We start from the raw sequence: 17,935 nt of genomic DNA on the forward strand, positions 1-17,935 counted from the left end.
TGTGTGTGTGTGTGTGTGTGTGATCTGCTGTGCATGGCCTTAATTGATCATAGAGATTGACATTTAGGGCAGTATCTTTATTTTTTCCAGGGTCAAGTATAGTTCTGCACTGCAAAACAACTCATTTACCTTAAAGATGCTGCTCATTTAGCAGAACTTTTCAGATCCTCTTGAACATGGGACTGAGAGGATGTGTAAAATTTGTAAATACAGATTACTTTTCCATGCATGATTGCTCTCTATATAGTTGTAGTGGTACTGCCATGCATATTGAAAGCAATCTCCTAAAATAATATTTGTTACATTCTACTGAGATACTTAAGTAAGAAAAAAAAAATCATTAAATCAATGCTAATAAATGTTCAGATTTAACACAATGTTGCATTTTGCATGGTTTGAGTCCAGTAAGTAATGAAAAACTGGTAGATTGGATTGTACTCAGTGTTCTTTAAAAGAAAATGTACTTAGGATGTAAGTGCTTAAAACTTAGCAAAACTTTAGGTTGCAAAAGTCATCCTATTTTAATCCTCCAAGTACTAGGACCTTCATAGCTTACAAGGCTGATGAAAAAAAGATAAAGAAAGCTAAATTATCCCTCAAAYGGCTACTGAGGTAAAAATGAAATGTAATAGGAGAGAGTGATGGATTGTTGCAGAAACACAAATGAAACAAATGTGCATTGCAAGTTTCTATCCAGATTTGTCATGGTAGGAAATTGTGCATGAATGCTCAGGTACAAGACTTCATAGCCTTCTACTGATAATTAAAATACTCCTCAAAGATCACAGATAAAATTGTAAATTAATTGTGATAATATATCAGATAAGCCAGACTGACAAAGAAAATTTCCTTGTAGACTGTGTAGCAGTTACCTGATTGCTCTTCAAGTTCAGGGAAAACTTCTAAATATGCACAGAAATTTAAATAAGTACCATGAACATTGTATTAAATAGTACTAAAATTTTCAGTGTTTTCACCTGAATTTAGTTTATCTTCCAGATATGAAGGAGAGACTAATAGAGTAAAAAGCTAGTTTTCTTTCCTCTGCCAAAATAGACGTATTCTCTGTATCCTCGCGTCTTACGAAATGGTATTTCAGATCTACTTAAAAGAGACAAAACTTGTCTACAATGCTACCTCCCACACAAAACAGAGATGCCTGAGGGACATCATGAGGGAAAAAATCAGCAGTGACAATATTTATAAAGAAACTTCAACCTAAAAAWTGCATTTCTACTCCTGTGAACAGCTATTAGCTCAGCAGAATCACAACTAAACATTCTTGAAAGGAAGAGGTATCAAAGAAATCAGAGAGATTACATGAGACGTATTGAATAACAAGCAATATGGTAGATGAAGCTTGATTCTTCACAAAGAGATAAGGGAATGAAATATTCTCTGCTGGTGCCAGTAARTTCATTGCATGCCTTGGCATCGTCAAACACCAAGTGCAGAGTCATTATAACAATTTGACAATAAAATTGCCAAAGTTGCCAAACCCATGAAGCACCTGGTTGAATAAAAATAATAAATCATCCCGGAGTGAGTTGTTTTAGCAGCCTTATGCTGAAGAAAGCTGGCAGATATACACATAGCATAAAAACTACAAATCATTTAGCATTCAACTTTGAAATGACATTTAGAAAATGTACTAACCATGCTTGTACAATGTATTCCTTCAAAAGTGTCAGTTTAGAARATCAAAAAGGAGGAAGAAGAAAAGATACCTGAACTAATATTAACRAGGGAACAATTATCCAATTAAAATTATGTATTGGCTTATGGGAATGTAAAGGTTTTCAGCATGTTCTCTATGAAATACTCTATTCGCTGAAATAACAGAAAGATTTCATCTTCTCTCTAGCCAATTTCTTTCTTAAATGTTTGCTCAACATTGCCCTAGAGAAAGCCAGCAAATTTTGAAGTATTCCTTTCCTGCCAAGAAATTATACCACAGAAAGCTGAAAACAGACATTTCAGGTGAGTTTTCTCAAAGCCTCTTAGTGCAGGCATGCACCCAATTCTCGTAGGCTTTCTATAAAAATACACAGGAGATTGTGGAAAAAAAAGGATGTAAAAAAAGTATTCTTAATAGGGCTTATTGTTGGGATTGTCTCATTGAACGTGAGATTGGAATATTGCTGGTTAGAGTGACAATTTTATGAAATTCAGGCAGATCTAAAACTGGAGGGGAAAAAAATTGTCTTTTTGCAGTGTTATTTACTTTAATATATGGCCTTGATAAGTAACTGAAAGCAGTTATTCAATAATCACGGAAAATTATGTGTAGGTGATGTCAAATATGGATTAAGCCTTTCAAAAACTCCCATAATAAGGCTAAATAGTAACAAATTTTCTCAGCATTCGCTGCTAATTAAAAAAAGCACTCAAACACATATTTCTTCTAATCATTGTATTATTAAATGCATAAATAAAAAAACAATAATCATGTTACTATTGTGGCAACTTTCTATCCTAGATACTACCAGATTTTCATTTGCATTTTAGATAGCTGATCAGCTGGAAAAATTCTTTTGAGTCACAATGTTGGATCATGTAACAAATTAGTAATTTTCAAATCTTAACTCAAAAAGCAAAATTATTCTGTTTGTGTAAACCTCATTTTAGATAACTTTTGACCTCTAAATTATTGATCTATTTGCTGCCTGTTTTAAGTGTTTGTGACTGTATGTGCCATTCCTACCTTCCACACACTGTCATAAATATGGTAAGAAGTTGGGGTGGCACCTCTAATTTCTACTGCTAACCTTGAAAAACTTTACCATGAATATCTGCAGCATCAGAGACTTGTTTGGGAATATATTTCTAACAGAGCAAATGAAAATGTTCATACACCTAATCTCAATAGGCCTGAGAAGCACAAAACTCGACCTACTTGGCTAAATATCCTGAGCTCCGACAACTGTGTCTTTCCCTCAATTCCCTTCATATTTTTCCTCATGTATTTTTTATTAAAGCCTACCTATGGCAACTTGGAGCTTTCCAGTTTCTGTTTGGGTTTGGACTTGCCTGCAGGCAAGTGCGTCTGATTGCTCTGTTTCTGTTGCTCACATTCCACAGTTTTCCAGGTTAGAGAATTCAACAGGTAGAGAGAGACTCATCTGTTGATCATTTGTCTTGCAGCCTAAGTTCCTCTAGTCATATTTACCTCCAGCTGTGACTCTTCAGAGTTTTGTAGTTGATAGTTGGGAAAGTGCCAAGGCAACCTTTGCTGCTGCTCTCTCAGCCACATGCACAAAACTCCAACACCAATGGCCAACAATGTCTTACCTGATCCCTGACAWAAAAGCTGCTTCCTCCAGGGAAATCCTGCACATAATTTTCCTTTTTCCTTTCTGCTATGTGAAGAAAATACTTATTCTCCAAAGAAAACAGCAATCTTGGTGTTCCTGGGGTGTAAAATTTCTACATGGTGAAGCAAAATTCAAATGCGTCCCAACATTAATTACCACGATGCAAACAGCCAGTCAAAAAAAGCATTTTAAAATATATCTTTTGTGGATATAAAGACAGAAAATATTGGCATCTTCTTCCTTCTTTAATTCCAGGATTTTGGCACAAGGTTTTCCTTCTGCTTTGAAATTTTTAGGGTGTATTTTATACATATATCCTACTAAAGCATGTGTGACTTGTTCAGTAGAACCATCTTCATAATACAGAGATTTCTATTATATTTTTAAAACCATGTAAGGTTTTACTGTTTGTAAAAATTTCTGAGWTTTGTGTATATATATACATATATACACAYATATATAAAATATATAATATATAATAATGTTGCTTTTAAAAATAGTATTAATAACATTAATCTAATAATATTAATAACAATAATGTTGCTGAACTTCCAATAACTTTACTGGAATGTGTTCAAAGAATYAAGTTGTGCCATAAGACACAAGGACATCTTAAGCATTGCACAACAATATTTTGAGTATATGATCACAACTGGATCTAAATTTACATTTTGTGCATCTTGTTAGGATTCTAAAATACCGTACTAATGCAAAAAAAAAAATAAAAATACTTGATGTTATAACACAGTGTATACAAACTTTAGCTATCCAAACCACTATAAATAGGTATATGTAAAATAATCTGTTTTCAGGTATATACAAATGTGTATTTTATATAAATGTGGTAACATATATATGTAATTTAGCTTGCATAATATAATTAAGTCTTCATGGCAGAAAAACCTTCTTTCTAGCACTGGAGTGATACTTCTAATAGAATGGAAATAGTACTATAAACTTTTTCTAAACAGTCTACACAAAAGTAAAGGAGAGCCATAAGAGGAGCTTTTTGTCTTTTTTTTTTTAACTCTGAATCAATGAATACGAGAATGTCTGTTCTTTAATAATAAAGTATTGAAAAAGCTTAGACCCAGAAAGGGATAACAACCATCTGAAAAAAGGGGAACTATGTTTCCATGAACTAGACTTGCTTTCTTTTCTTGCACACTTTGTCRAACAGCCTACATGGCCAGAGGCTATTCTGGACCTAATCCTAGGAAATGAGCCAAGCGTGATAAATAAGGCTGAATGCTGGGAGTGGCTAGCATAAACCACTCTGTCATTAGTCACTAGCCCTCAGTAACTAAGTATATGTTTTCTTCTGGCATTTCTAAAAGCAGTTTTTAATTCARCTCTCAGTCATTCCCTCTGTGTTGGAAATGTCAACCAAGAATACACAGAGAGCACCAGGAACTAATCCTTGCTCAAAAACTCCAGGTAGATCAACATGTGGATTATGCTTCACTTTGAGATATACAACACACTCCCAAACATGACTTGCTTTTTAAAATATTGATCAGATTGCCTAGCCCTATGTCCATACAAGTTACGAGCAAAATGTTCTCACTGTCAGAAGCAGGAGAAAAATTAGGCCCATCCCTCCTAATAAAGAAAGAGCAATTTTTTCTTTTTAAATTATTTGAAAATAATTTCAACTGAAAAGGTCAGATATGGCAGCAACTGCAAAAAAATGTAAAATCCTAAAAATCAAAACATGTTAATTTTTCCTTACTCACTTAAACTTTGCAGCAGTTAAAACAATTTGTCCTCAATTTTGAAAAAAAAAAAAAAAAAAAAGGAAAAATCTAAAAATAAACCCTAATCATCACATCCTACGAAAAAAACAAAAAAATCCTCAGCTATTCTTCTTTGCTTTTGGAGAAAATATGGCAATTTGTATTCCAATTTTTTCAAGYCAAAGTTACAGGGGGCTAAAATAGGGCTTTATAATGGAAGTTGATTGCAACCCTAACTATAGAGGGGCTACTGCCTTTCCATAATAAAGAGCTGCACATTTCCAAGGAGGGGAGGAGAAAACTGCTCTGCATGAGTTCTTGTAATTTTGCTTCCTTAAATTAAGGTGGTGTCTAGAGAACTTTCTTAGTTCTATTGAGCACAAAGTTTTATATTTCACTTCGTGTGGTTTTAATTTTGATCCTAGCACAGTGGCATTTTGCASTTTAGAAATAGGGAAAAATGTGAAGCTTTGCAATTTGTCAGAGCTGTGATCACAATTTAGTTTGGGGTTCATGTTTTTTTGGGGGGGAGTGTTGGTATTTTATTGTTTTGGGGTTTTTTTTGGACGGTTGGGTTTTTTTTTTTTTTTTTTTTTTTGTATGAATCATATGAAAAGGCTATGCAGGCTAAAGCAGCAATTTAAATATGTTCAGCTTTAGTTTTCTTGCTTTATATTATCTTCTAACTTAACAGTAGAATGATTTTTGGCTGTTTAAATTTCAGTCTGGATTGTGTGCCTGCTGTTTTTCTTTTTTTCTGGGCGAAACATGGGTGAGACCACAGAGACAGTGTCAGGAACATAAACTGTGACCATAATAACAAGATATTATTAGCCTCAGTTTCTATTACACAAAAGTTTGACTGGCAGTAAATGGTTTTCAGTCAGCTGGATGTTTCACCACCATGAAAGGCTGCTGACAAACAACAAACAGCAAGTAAAAGCATGAGATTATGCAAACTTAAGTTGGGATTGTTTTCAAATAACTATAAATCATATTGGTTTGGGGTTTTTTTCAGTATCTTCAAGGGAACACAGAAGTGATGAGATGTGGTAAAATGGGCATCTTGGGAAGAACAATTTAATTGTATTTAAATTCCGATTCAGAAGTCTGGTCTCCAAAAGTTAGATATAGATTTAAGTCCATTTTTATTCATTGTTCCAGTRTTTCTAATATCTTAAAAAACCCCATTGATCTAGCTTTTGTGTTATGCCTGTGATTAGTCACCCTAACACTTTCAAACATTTTCATTGCAGTGATAGGTGAGAACTACCCTCTAACTTAGTCTCTCGCATTACGGGATAAGGCATGCACTTCTTTAACATCTTCCACACTTAAAAGCACAACTCCTGGGTGTAAAGGCACTTGCCTTTTTATAGGCAGGAGGCAGAAACTTCACTTGTCCAAAAGACGGGGTTTTTTTCTCATAGTTTGGAAACTCTTCAGAGCAGAAATGTAACGTACCAGCAAGGATTGCTAAAAGATTCATGCATTTTAATTCTTTTCTGCAGTATTAAAACCTTAGGTGACTATGCAGGAAATTAGTTTAAAAATTTAATTCTCACTCACACTTATTAATTGAAATTATGTAATAAAGGACTGTATTTAAAGACAAAATTTACATTTCACATTTACAAAATGTCTCCTAACATTACTGCCTAAGCATATAATGCGTATTTTTTTTGTGTTCTTTCTCTAGAATACTCTAAAGAGTAACCTTTCATATTAAAATTATCGTTTCCAAATATTAATGAAAACAGTAGTATTGTTTTTCAAAAGTCTTATTCAGAAAACAAAAGTATGGCATTTAAAACTTGAAAAGGGTGCTTGTTGCATTACTAGCAGAGAAAACTGGAACCAAGCCTTTTTGGCTATCCAGGAAGAATACTTCCTTTCTGATTCAGGTACTCAAAGTGCAAAAAAATTTATCAGGTCTTGAAGAATCARCAACACTTTTTTCTTCTTCAAGTCTGCATGTGAATAAATGTGTGAACAAACATGTGAAAGAGTAGTCATAAAACATCAAGCGACACATGGCACACATTATAACCTTTTTTGTTTTACAAATCAGTTCTAAGTGTAGAATGTTTCAGTAGTTTTTTAATGTATTTAAACCATAATTTATTGTAGCAATTGTAATATTGATGTTTGATTGTATATGTACCACACTGAATTCCCATTTCCCTACATTTCTCCATTCCCTAAATTGTGAGGGTAAAAATTTAAGTCCCTTAAATAGAAAAATGTGACTTCATCTTTTTAAACAAAATACACAAAATAGGTAGTGGAAGAAATAAACATTCAGATGATTTTATTCAAATGTGAAGTTAGTGTATCTTCCAGGTTGCCAAAAAGAAGTAGTACAAGATTCATGCTAATTTTAAATCCACATTTTCATAGTTCAGCCTCGCATTAAGAAAATAAGTACAAATGCAATTCTTTGAGTTAAGCTTTATTGCTCATTTATTCAAATGATAGCAAGAAWTAGATATTTAAATTGCTATGACTTTCATCTGTCTTTACTCATCTAGGTTCTGCAAGAGTTGATTAAAATACTATGGTATAAACTCTGTAGACCTCTAACTCCTAAGAACACATTGATATTAAATTAAAACTGAGCAAAGCCAGAAAAAGCTACCAGACTGTGAATGGGTCAACCAATATTTTTAATTCTGTTCAGTAGGTGCCATTGACTAAAAAACAAAATGTAGTCACAAATTCACCAAGAATGGAATTTAAAAAAAAAGAATGTGATTGTTTTCCTAATTAACTTACCAAAGATATGACTAATTTTATAATGTTTTKAAGTAATTGAAGTTAATTAATGTATTAATTTGCCTGCTGCTATATGTAGAAAGTCATTTAAGGAGATAAATTTTCCTAGGGTAAGCACTGTCACAGAACAAGAATCAAGGAGCCCATAACTAGCCTTCTTCACAAAAAAATATCTCCATATAAATCCATGATCAGAGTTAMATTCATTAAATACAGAAAGCAGAAATTTAGACCTTTAATGTATTACTCACTTGCTTAATTACTTATTTCTGTTGAAGTTATTCTCTTCTTTTTCTTGAAGGCCCAAATTTACCATAAATAAACAGTATATCCAGGAGTTTAAACACACCAAACTCACTCATAAAAATCACTAAATGTTCTGTCACCAATAAAATGCCTGTCACTGGGACTTTACACATTTCAGAATGTCTGACAACATTCCTAGGAAAAAAAGTGCATCTTTTTTTCAACATTTTTAACAATCTGTCATTGTCCAATGTTGACTAGGAGCAGCCCACAACTGCTTTGTAATGACTAGTTTGAGTGTTACAAAAAGTCTGAATTTATCTCCTCAAAAAAAAAAAAATAAACAAAAAGTAATCACTTCTATTAAAATAAAAAAAAAAAAATATTAAGGGACAGTACCAAATCTTAAAAGTGTATTTCAAAAATCAGCTGACAGCCACTGCTTGTTAAAGAATTTAATGTGCTAACTGTGAGACTCGTGATTTAATGGTTACTCACTTTTAGGTCCCTATGTGGATCATTGCAAAGAACTACCTGATCTTATTCACTATTCAGACAGGAATGCTGAAATCCTGTGCAGAAGTGTTACCTAACAAGCTCAGAATTTATCTGCTTTCATTAACTTTAGACCTTAAACATAGCACAACATTTTTTTGCGGCTTAAAAGTATATAAGCATCTGTTAGCAGAAGCCCTTTATTTCACATAACAAGAGAATTCTGTTTATAATGTGTCACCAGCTGCTCAGTCAAAATGGGTTCTATTAGAACTAATTTAATTTTACATAAGTTGATCTATTTGCATTCTGAGTCTCCAGTTAAATGACTAGGTACTATTTTGTAGACTGATCCCGCTTCAAGCCTCAGTGTATGGACAATGCTTAATCAGTGTGTACATCAGGAAATAAACATAATCAGCAAGCGCACTAATTAAGCCAGGAAAATTTTGCAACATGCATACACTGTATGGATTAACAAGGCAATTCATTAGAAATCTTAATTATGGAATATTATATTTTCCGTACATTTTATTTTATGATGCTTCAGATGAGTTTTCTCTAAATACAGAAGCCATCTACACTTCTCAAAGTAGACAGTGAGATCCTTTTAACTCAGGCACATCTGTGTAGCCTCTAGTCTGGAAGCCTCWGTGGAAAACATGCTTTGTTATCTCCAGCCAGATAACCTGATATGCTCTCTTAAACAAGCGGTTGCTAATCAGATGTTAATATGCAGATGATTAAAAAATAAATACAAAATAAAACATATAGATAAAAACTTCATTTGRTGATATGGAGCTTCCTCTAATCCTTAAAAAGGATTTTTAACAGGTTTATTTCTGAAAAGTCAACAAATAGACACCTAGAGCTTGAGATGCAGCACTCATGTTTAAATGCARAAAGCTTCTATTGAACTCAGCATGCTTCAAGCTTTTAGTAAAAACTGGTGGCAAGACTCCAGTCTGAAGCAGAGATGACAATAAGTTCCAAACCTGCATGGTGTAAAATATGTGGGTTTTTACTCTTCTTTGAGTAATAATGCTGCTTGTTTGACTCTCTGACAAAAGGTCGCATCCTACTGTACAGCTTCATGTAAACTTTTGATGAAGGGGCTTTTCATGTTGAATAAAGGAGACTGATCTCATTGGAAGTACAAAGAATCAACAAAGCAGTTTTTATCACCAGAAGTGGACTTTATAAAAGCACTTGATCTGTCAGACAGAAACATTGCGACTGACTTCTGAAACAGTCCTGCACCGATGCAGGAGGGCTCAGAATGTTAGCAGACCTTTCTTCTGTGTAGCCAAGAGCTGCACGTTGGTGAGATCATWGTATCCCTTCTAAGCCCTGCATGTACAGCTTGCATTTTGCAGGCTGTATTTTTACATTTTTACATTTTACAAAATTATGCTGATTTTGAGCAGTGAAGTGGTTCTTGCAGCACCCTCTGAAGAGAGGGTGCTGCAGGAGAGGGGTCCTGCTTCCACAGCGAAAGGACACAGAAGTGTGCTTTGTAAATAGGAAATGTTTAATGGGATGGAAAGTATGTATAGCTGCTCATTTGTCAGGTGCTCCACATCCAGATAGTCCCAAAAATGCCTCCTGGAGCACCTGAACATTTGGCTCATAACTCCAGTGTGCAAATGGAGAACCAGAAGAGTTGAAAGTCCCCTAGCACATTTTTCTTATACCTTAGGTTGGAAGGAGGTTTCTTTATAGGCCCAAAACATAGATCATTCYTTGCTAACATGATATAAGGTATCCTTCTTGCCCTTTTATTAACTCATTCTTTGCTCCGTTTCCATCTTCATCTCAAAATCACTCATGGGAGGTGCACATATATTTTCTGCTCTGTAGATGCAATCTGCATAAACTATCAGCATATTCATTGTTGGGAAATATTCTAGTCATCACAAGAATGGGTGAAWTGAGGTTATGAATCTTTGTCATTACCACAGCCAAGCTTATTTCTTAGAAAATAGGTGCAACTAAATTCCAGCATTAATTTAGTTTAGGTCTGTCTGAATAGTATCAAATGGGCACAATTACATGTTTTCTTTTTACCACAATATAGGAAAAATTTTGTTCTGTGCTTTGGATGCAAAATATTGGTTTGAGCTGCCAGTGTTTCCTGCCTTTGATGTCYCTCATATCAAGTGGAAAAAGCCAATTGTAACTTTAACATTAATTTACATCATCATCAGTAAAGTCTGGGTGCTTTGACTGTAAACTTATAAACTACTGTCAAATAAGAGTTACACTCTGGTCTGTTGCTTGCARAAATGCCAAGCAGTGCCCATATTAGGATGGTCCCTTGGCATCTGCATGAGTCATAAACGTGTCTTTTGGCCACTGCTTCATTTATTGCTCATTATKTTTGTTGTGGACCAGTAAAGCAGATATAAATAGAAAAATGCTTACGTAATATGACGGACAGATTATGCTTAAACATTTTCAATAGCCTAGCCAGAACCTGACAAAGTAGCTATTATTGGCATCTGAAAATTCCCACCCCATAAAGGATTATTCCTGTATATTTAGGCCATATTTACCACCTTATTTGTGGCAACAGGTCCCACCCCATAAAGGATTATTCCTGTATATTTAGGCCATATTTACCACCTTATTTGTGGCAACAGGCATGANAAAAAAAAAAAAAAAAAAAAAAAAAAAAAAGAAAAAAAAAAGGAAGAAGAAAACCAGGGACTAATATATTCAGTGAAAGCACTTAGTAGAGATATGAAATATTCATGTGTGGGACACAGGGCTTAACAGCACAATAAAAATGCATTCCCAAAACAGAGGCCAGATCACTTAAATGAGATGGAAAAGGATATGTGACAGCACCAAACCCTTGTCCAGAGTTCTGGCCTAAAGGCAATGAAATAAGTGAATTGACAATCTGGGTAAAGCTTTTGTTGTTGAGAGTAATAATTCACATATTCTTTGCATGAACATGACAAGTGAAAATTACTTTCACATCCAGTTCTTCCTTCTGCCCTAAATCAGCSTATGATACAGCTAAAGTTTTTAAAAGGACATTGGCTATCATCATATTCGAACAGTACGGAAAATAAAAGATTAAAGTTCTGAAACTTCCCTAATCCTGTAGTAATACTTCTTTTCACATCACAGATTTTGCTTACTGCTTTCTTGAGGCCACTAAATTATGATAGTGCTTGGGTTTTAATTTGAGTTTAAAAATAAACTAGGATGCCTTTTTAAAAAAATTACTTGAAGTATAAATTAATTTGCATTAGTTTATCAGTTACAAAGTATATATGCCTTTGAGCAATGACTTTGTCACATCATCAAGTCATGGAAAATTCAATCTGTCATAGGCTGAAGGGCCAAACTATAATAACTTCATTAGAGCATCACAAAGGGAGACACTGGAAATCATATTGACGGTAAATTATTCCTCTCAAATCGCAACAGTTAGAGGACTTTTCTAATAATATCAATTTAGAAGAATACAATCTATGTCATTGCTGATTTCACAAAGTGTAGAGGTCATACTAAGCAAGTGTGGRCAAAACTGTTTCTTCATTTGACTGTACGCTATAAAGTAGAGATTATCCCAGATTTGTTTCAGGGATTACTTTTTTACCAATATTATCTTAGGTCTGAGATATCAGATATGGTGATAAACAGCAGTTGCTTACATCTAARCAATGCAAATTGGCAGGTTCTGAAATGATGCAAAACTCTTTCAAAATAATTGTTAACAAAGCCTTCATAAGCCCAAAGTCTTTGTTCAAAAGTGTGGTATTACTCACTGGGTTTATATATAACCACATTTAACAGCTTTAATAATTAAATTAATAKATATTATCCTGAGCTACACAGCAAGGGGAATGCACTGCCATACATCCAGGTGGAAATTGCATTAATGCAGTTGGGAATGGAAATCTCATGGAAGTGTTTTGAATGAGCCCAYCCAGTTTAAACCTGTGGCTCAATTTAACTCAAATAGTAAATCAGTGAATTTTTCAAATCCATCAGGTTCACCATCTCACTCGCAAAAATGTTCTGTAACCACCAATATTTGCACATATAAATAAATATTTTGGACATGTAAGACAGAGGGTTTCCAGATGCCAAGAGCYGACATTTGAAAATATGGTCCTAAGCGTCATATACTAGCCTTGATTGATGCACACAGATCACAATGACTTCACAGAGAGTTCTACACACAGATTGAGGGTAAGATATGACTGTAATAAAATGAACATTAATCTATAAACAGTGTTGTTCTCCACCATAGGGCAATGATACGTTCACCGTAAACCTTTTCCATCTGTCAAGTGCASTGCAGTGTTCTTGTGCCTACACTAATATTCTTTCACATTTAGACCAGTGGTTTTTGAACACCATATCAGATTGAACTCAAAATATACCAAATAAAAACAGTGGTGTAAAAAATCCAAAACTGGCTTGGAAAGAAAGACGCCTGTAACTTGCAAACAAATCTGCCTTCAGGCTGAGCAATGAATTCCAATTAACAGCATTAACATCATTAAAATACAAATACTGTATTTATTTATTTAAATAATAGTCTATAGTTCYTCATATGGGAGAAAAAACCCACATGCTAAACCACTGACAGAAGAACAGTTCAAGGGAAATGATCAACCTCCACACCARCAGTGCAAAAGGGAGCCCTGCAGCACTTCTCCTTCAGTCCATTAGGTTTATCCCTTAGTCTGAGATCATATTGGTGGTATAAAAATTTTTGCTTTTACAGGAAACATCTCAAAGCTGGTTCATGGCACAAGTAGATACACTGAAGCAAATAATGGAAAACAATAATACTCATTTATTCATTTGCTGAYAAAAATTGAATTTAATTAATAATATTATTTGATCATTTAAAGAGCTGGTTGAATAATGAAAATAATTACTTGTGAGTATTTTAGTACCAATTGATGGGAAAATGTGAATAGGTCACAAAATTAAACATTATTTGACTATCTATGCAACTAATTGAATAATGGAAACATTTATTCCCCAGTAATATATTCATCTAGTAGAGAAGAAAGGAAACAAACAATTTGCAAGTCAGGCCTACATTAAAAGGATCTGATGAATATCTGTAATATTGTCCAAAATTTTTGTTATTGTTACAAAGAAAGCTTACTGAAATAATATTGTCATTTACAATGACAGAATCTCAAAAGGGAAATAATTGGCTTGAACACACTGGTATCATTAATCCACTGTATATTTAATTTGATGAATGGAATGACATTTCAAAGCACAGAAGGAAAAATAATCTCATATTTTAGGTGCAGGACCAARAACTAGATGACCAGTTTTCTACTCCTAATCCTATCATCAATTATTTTCACAAGATTTTCACCTCCCTATCTGGAAATTACTTGTTTCTGAGCTAATTACTTTCACCTAATGTGAAACTATGAGCTTTATTCACAGTCAAGTGAATAACTAAGTACTCTTAACTACCTTTGAGTTAGGGCAACTGTAGTAATACAGGTATAATTAACTGAGGTTCAGAAGWATAGAATGCTTGAAAAAAGCAATACTCTTACAAGGTGTCTCACTTCAGCTTCCTCAAAGGTTCCTGTGAGGGGATCTTTCACCAGTGAGTGAAATCAATGATTAAGTGTGAATAATGCTTAACGTTATTTGACACCTTAAAAAATAATCTGCCTGAAACACACAAAACCAAAGTGGTTGGAAGTACAAATGTAAAACTGTGGAAACCATCTGCAACTGATGATTAATGCAATCTTCAAGTTCACTTAACCAGTGCACGTTGATGAATAAATCCCTTCCATCAGGAATCCCTGTGTATCGAAAATGTCAAATTCCCAACATCTTTATCTATGAGAAAACACCAGTCCTTGGAAGATGCAGTGTGCTTTCATCACAGCGTTGGTACGGGCTTGGAAATCTGTGAGGAACTTCACCCTGGATGAGCAGCATTCAGATCTTCTCTCTGAGCTTTGTTTCTAATTATTATTATTATTAGCCAGGCTGTGAACAGGAAAGACTTTCCAGGGCACAGCATTGGGTAAATTTTATAAAGGATCTTTGCCTGATTCTCTTCATCAACTTCAATTTACGGTCTGTGTTCTCTGCTCCTGAGCAGAAAGGAAACTTAAAAGGTGCAAGATATCTACTCTTAGCAGAAATAGGATACTGGAACCACAGCAGCAAACAACAATTAAGAAAAGGGCAATGTTATTGCAAAATATTAAMAATAAAAGAAATTGTTTCTCAGGCCTGGAGAGAGAGTCCAGTTTCATCATCGGAAGCTCAGATGTTTATTTTAATCTGAAAAGGACTCTAAAATATGTAAACGAACTTAAGACCCTAAGCATAGCTGTTTTCCAAACCAAAGCAAAGGCTAAAACAATTAAATCCTCAAATGATAATTTTTGGTTATTCAGACTTCAGTAACAACTGTGTTATTTGTATGAAGGCTCAATACCAAATGTCAACAAGAAAAATCAGCCTGAAGTTAATGTTTTAACCTTTTTTTGTTCTGACAGAATTGGATTTCCCCCCACACCTTCCCTTTTCAAACAGAATTCATGCAAAACTGGCCACTTCAGTGAAACATTTTGACTTTGACAGAACTGTACATTCTCTGAGCAGCAGCACTGGTCAGCCCTTAGCTAGAAAGCTGCATATAAATTAATGACTTGAACAAGCTTGCAAAGCCAAAAACTGAATTTTAATATGGAMCTGTACTTTTTCTGTATCTTCCTCTTCAGAGTACAGTGCAATATAATACAGGTGATGAATATTTATTCAACCCTGATAGTACTTGAGCTGCATTAGTGTACTTTAGATTAAAGCTCTGTTTTTTCTACTGCCAATTCTCATGCATGGTAATATTTTACATTTTAGATCTTTTGATTTACACATAAAAATATACTTATTATAATGTCTGCCTTATTAACCCTCTTTTCTGTTCTACCTCCTATTCATGGTAGTATTGTATTCATACAATAGGTTATTATATTTACAAACTTCCTTATATACTTCAAATGTAGAAATTGCTATAATTAACTATGTGTTCAGTACAAAATTTAAGTATTTAAACTTAAGGTAGGACTTTAAGCAAAGTAGACTTTTAAATTAGACTTATTCTTCTTAAAATCTTTCACTACCAAGAATCTGGACATGTTAATGTCTCATTTTGAATTAATAAAAATTGAAGCTACTGTGTAGTTAAAAGTGATGGTGTCTCCACAAAAAAAACACAGGAACCTACAAGATACGAGCAACAGGAAACTTGACTGTGCAGCACCTTTAGATGCCAAGAATGTGGCTTACAGAAGCCATAAATTTAATAAAGCATATGGGAAGGTCACTCAGATGTCATCTGTACCCTCCAAGACATCATTTCTTTAACCAGCCCTCTCAGAGTCCATTGGACTTATGGACTTGGTTTATAAGATATTGGAGAGGGAAATTTCCAAGTTAGATGCAGGTTGGTATGACTAGGTGGAAGGCATGAAATATCAGGTAATGGCCCATGAGCTGGTGCTACAGGGAAAGTTTGCTATGGGTTTTTGTGGTTTTTTTTCACTTTTTTGTTTGGGATTTTAATAGAGAAATACAGAGAGAATCAAGCATCTCTTCTCGTCACCTGGAATTCTGAACCTACCTTCATAATTTACACAGATAAGCTTCACAGATAAAAGGAGACTCATCTACATCTGCAAATTCATCACTGAGGGTAACATTTCTCCCCAGCCCCAAACAAGTGCAATTGCAAAGAGTGAGCATAAAGCTCACTGTAACCTGGCTAATATAGCAGAACAAAAAAATTGTCCTCACCCAAGTACACTGTAAATAAACTATTTTCCATTAATTTCAAAAAAGTTACCGGGTAAGTGGCAGCATTTTCTTTTACCACTGAAAGCAAAATCTTGGGAAATTAAAAAATATAAAACAGAAGAAATAATGGACAAAAAACCTAAAATTTTCTTTCTCCTACTGACTTTATATATACTCTTGATTTTCCTTTTCACCATTTCTCTTACTTCCTCCTTGCATAAAAAGGCTACACAGACTTTTAAAATATAAGAACAATGAAAAGAGGATTGGATGTAAATAGAGGTAAGCATCCTGTAACCAAACAATAAATATAATGTCAGCATCTGATAATCCTGCAAAGATCTTACTTTCACCRCATGCAATAAAATGCTTTCAAGGTACAACTCAACCTATTGAAAACCACATATATGTTTGCTATACTGCCATTGCAAATACAGGACATTTTCTTATGGCTGTGCATCTGTCAGCATCATCTCATTTGAACAATTATCACAGTGCACAACAGTACAAATGAAAGAAAGAAATGGTGTTAAAAATCACAGTATTTGAAAATGCAGCTAGCTATGTGAGAAATTAAATACTCCATGAAATAATGAAAAAACACTGAAGAGAGAAATTAGGTAGGTCATTACTTTTTATTTAGACATCTTTATTAATAACATCTATTTGTCTCTTTCTGAGAACATCTTACACTGTCAGTGAATCTGTGTACCACAYAGAATAACTACTAAATTTCCTAGTCTAAGTAAGGAATGATCGAAGCAAGAGAAAGAACAAAACTGTGCCAAAGAAAGTGATGMAGCAAAACAAAGTCAGACAGTAGCAATAATACAGCCACCTAAATAAAATTTAGGTGGAACCTTTACAAGCTATTTTGACCTAGACATTTGTAGAATGCAAGTGCATATTTTCCTGATGAGGTGGTCTCAAGAAAAAGTGAGCAAGTATCCTCCAGGACACAAAGTGAGCACCCTCCCTACCAGAAGCTGTGTTTCTGAAGAGTGGGTTTCAGCATTCCCTCAGGAGTGCTATCACCTCACTGCAGCTGAGCAACTTTAGAGCACAGRTCCATTTGGACACTCAGCTTGTCTTAGAAGACCAAAAATTACAGACACAAATGACACTTATGAAGAACCTAGAAGATTTTCAAAATCCTCAGAGACCAGCCCAGGTAGACATTTATAATCTCCCAGGAGATGATTTCCTCTATGAAAAAAAAAAATGCAGAGTAACCAGCTTCATGGTGTGGTGACTTAGTTACAAAGAACTTGAGCAACTCATCACAAATGAAATATTAATGAGGCAGTGGAAGCTAAAGAACTCAAACAGTGTGCACTACCAGAAATTAAATTGTTAAATATTTTGGCTAACTGCCATTTCAGTGATCATTAGTCTGAAATATTTGGCTAGTAAATTCAGTATCTTTAATTTTAATCAGATTTGAGTGTTTGCAAATGATGCAGCTGTTGCTGTAAAGATAATTAAATAACCAAATAGCCAACAACTTTAATTTTAGGTTGGTTCTTTTTTTTTTTTTTTTTTTTTTTTTTT

Source organism: Malurus melanocephalus, unplaced genomic scaffold (genome assembly GCF_030028575.1).
Source record: "Malurus melanocephalus ecotype Western Australia unplaced genomic scaffold, MMel_1.1 scaffold_90, whole genome shotgun sequence".
Taxonomy (NCBI): domain Eukaryota; kingdom Metazoa; phylum Chordata; class Aves; order Passeriformes; family Maluridae; genus Malurus; species Malurus melanocephalus.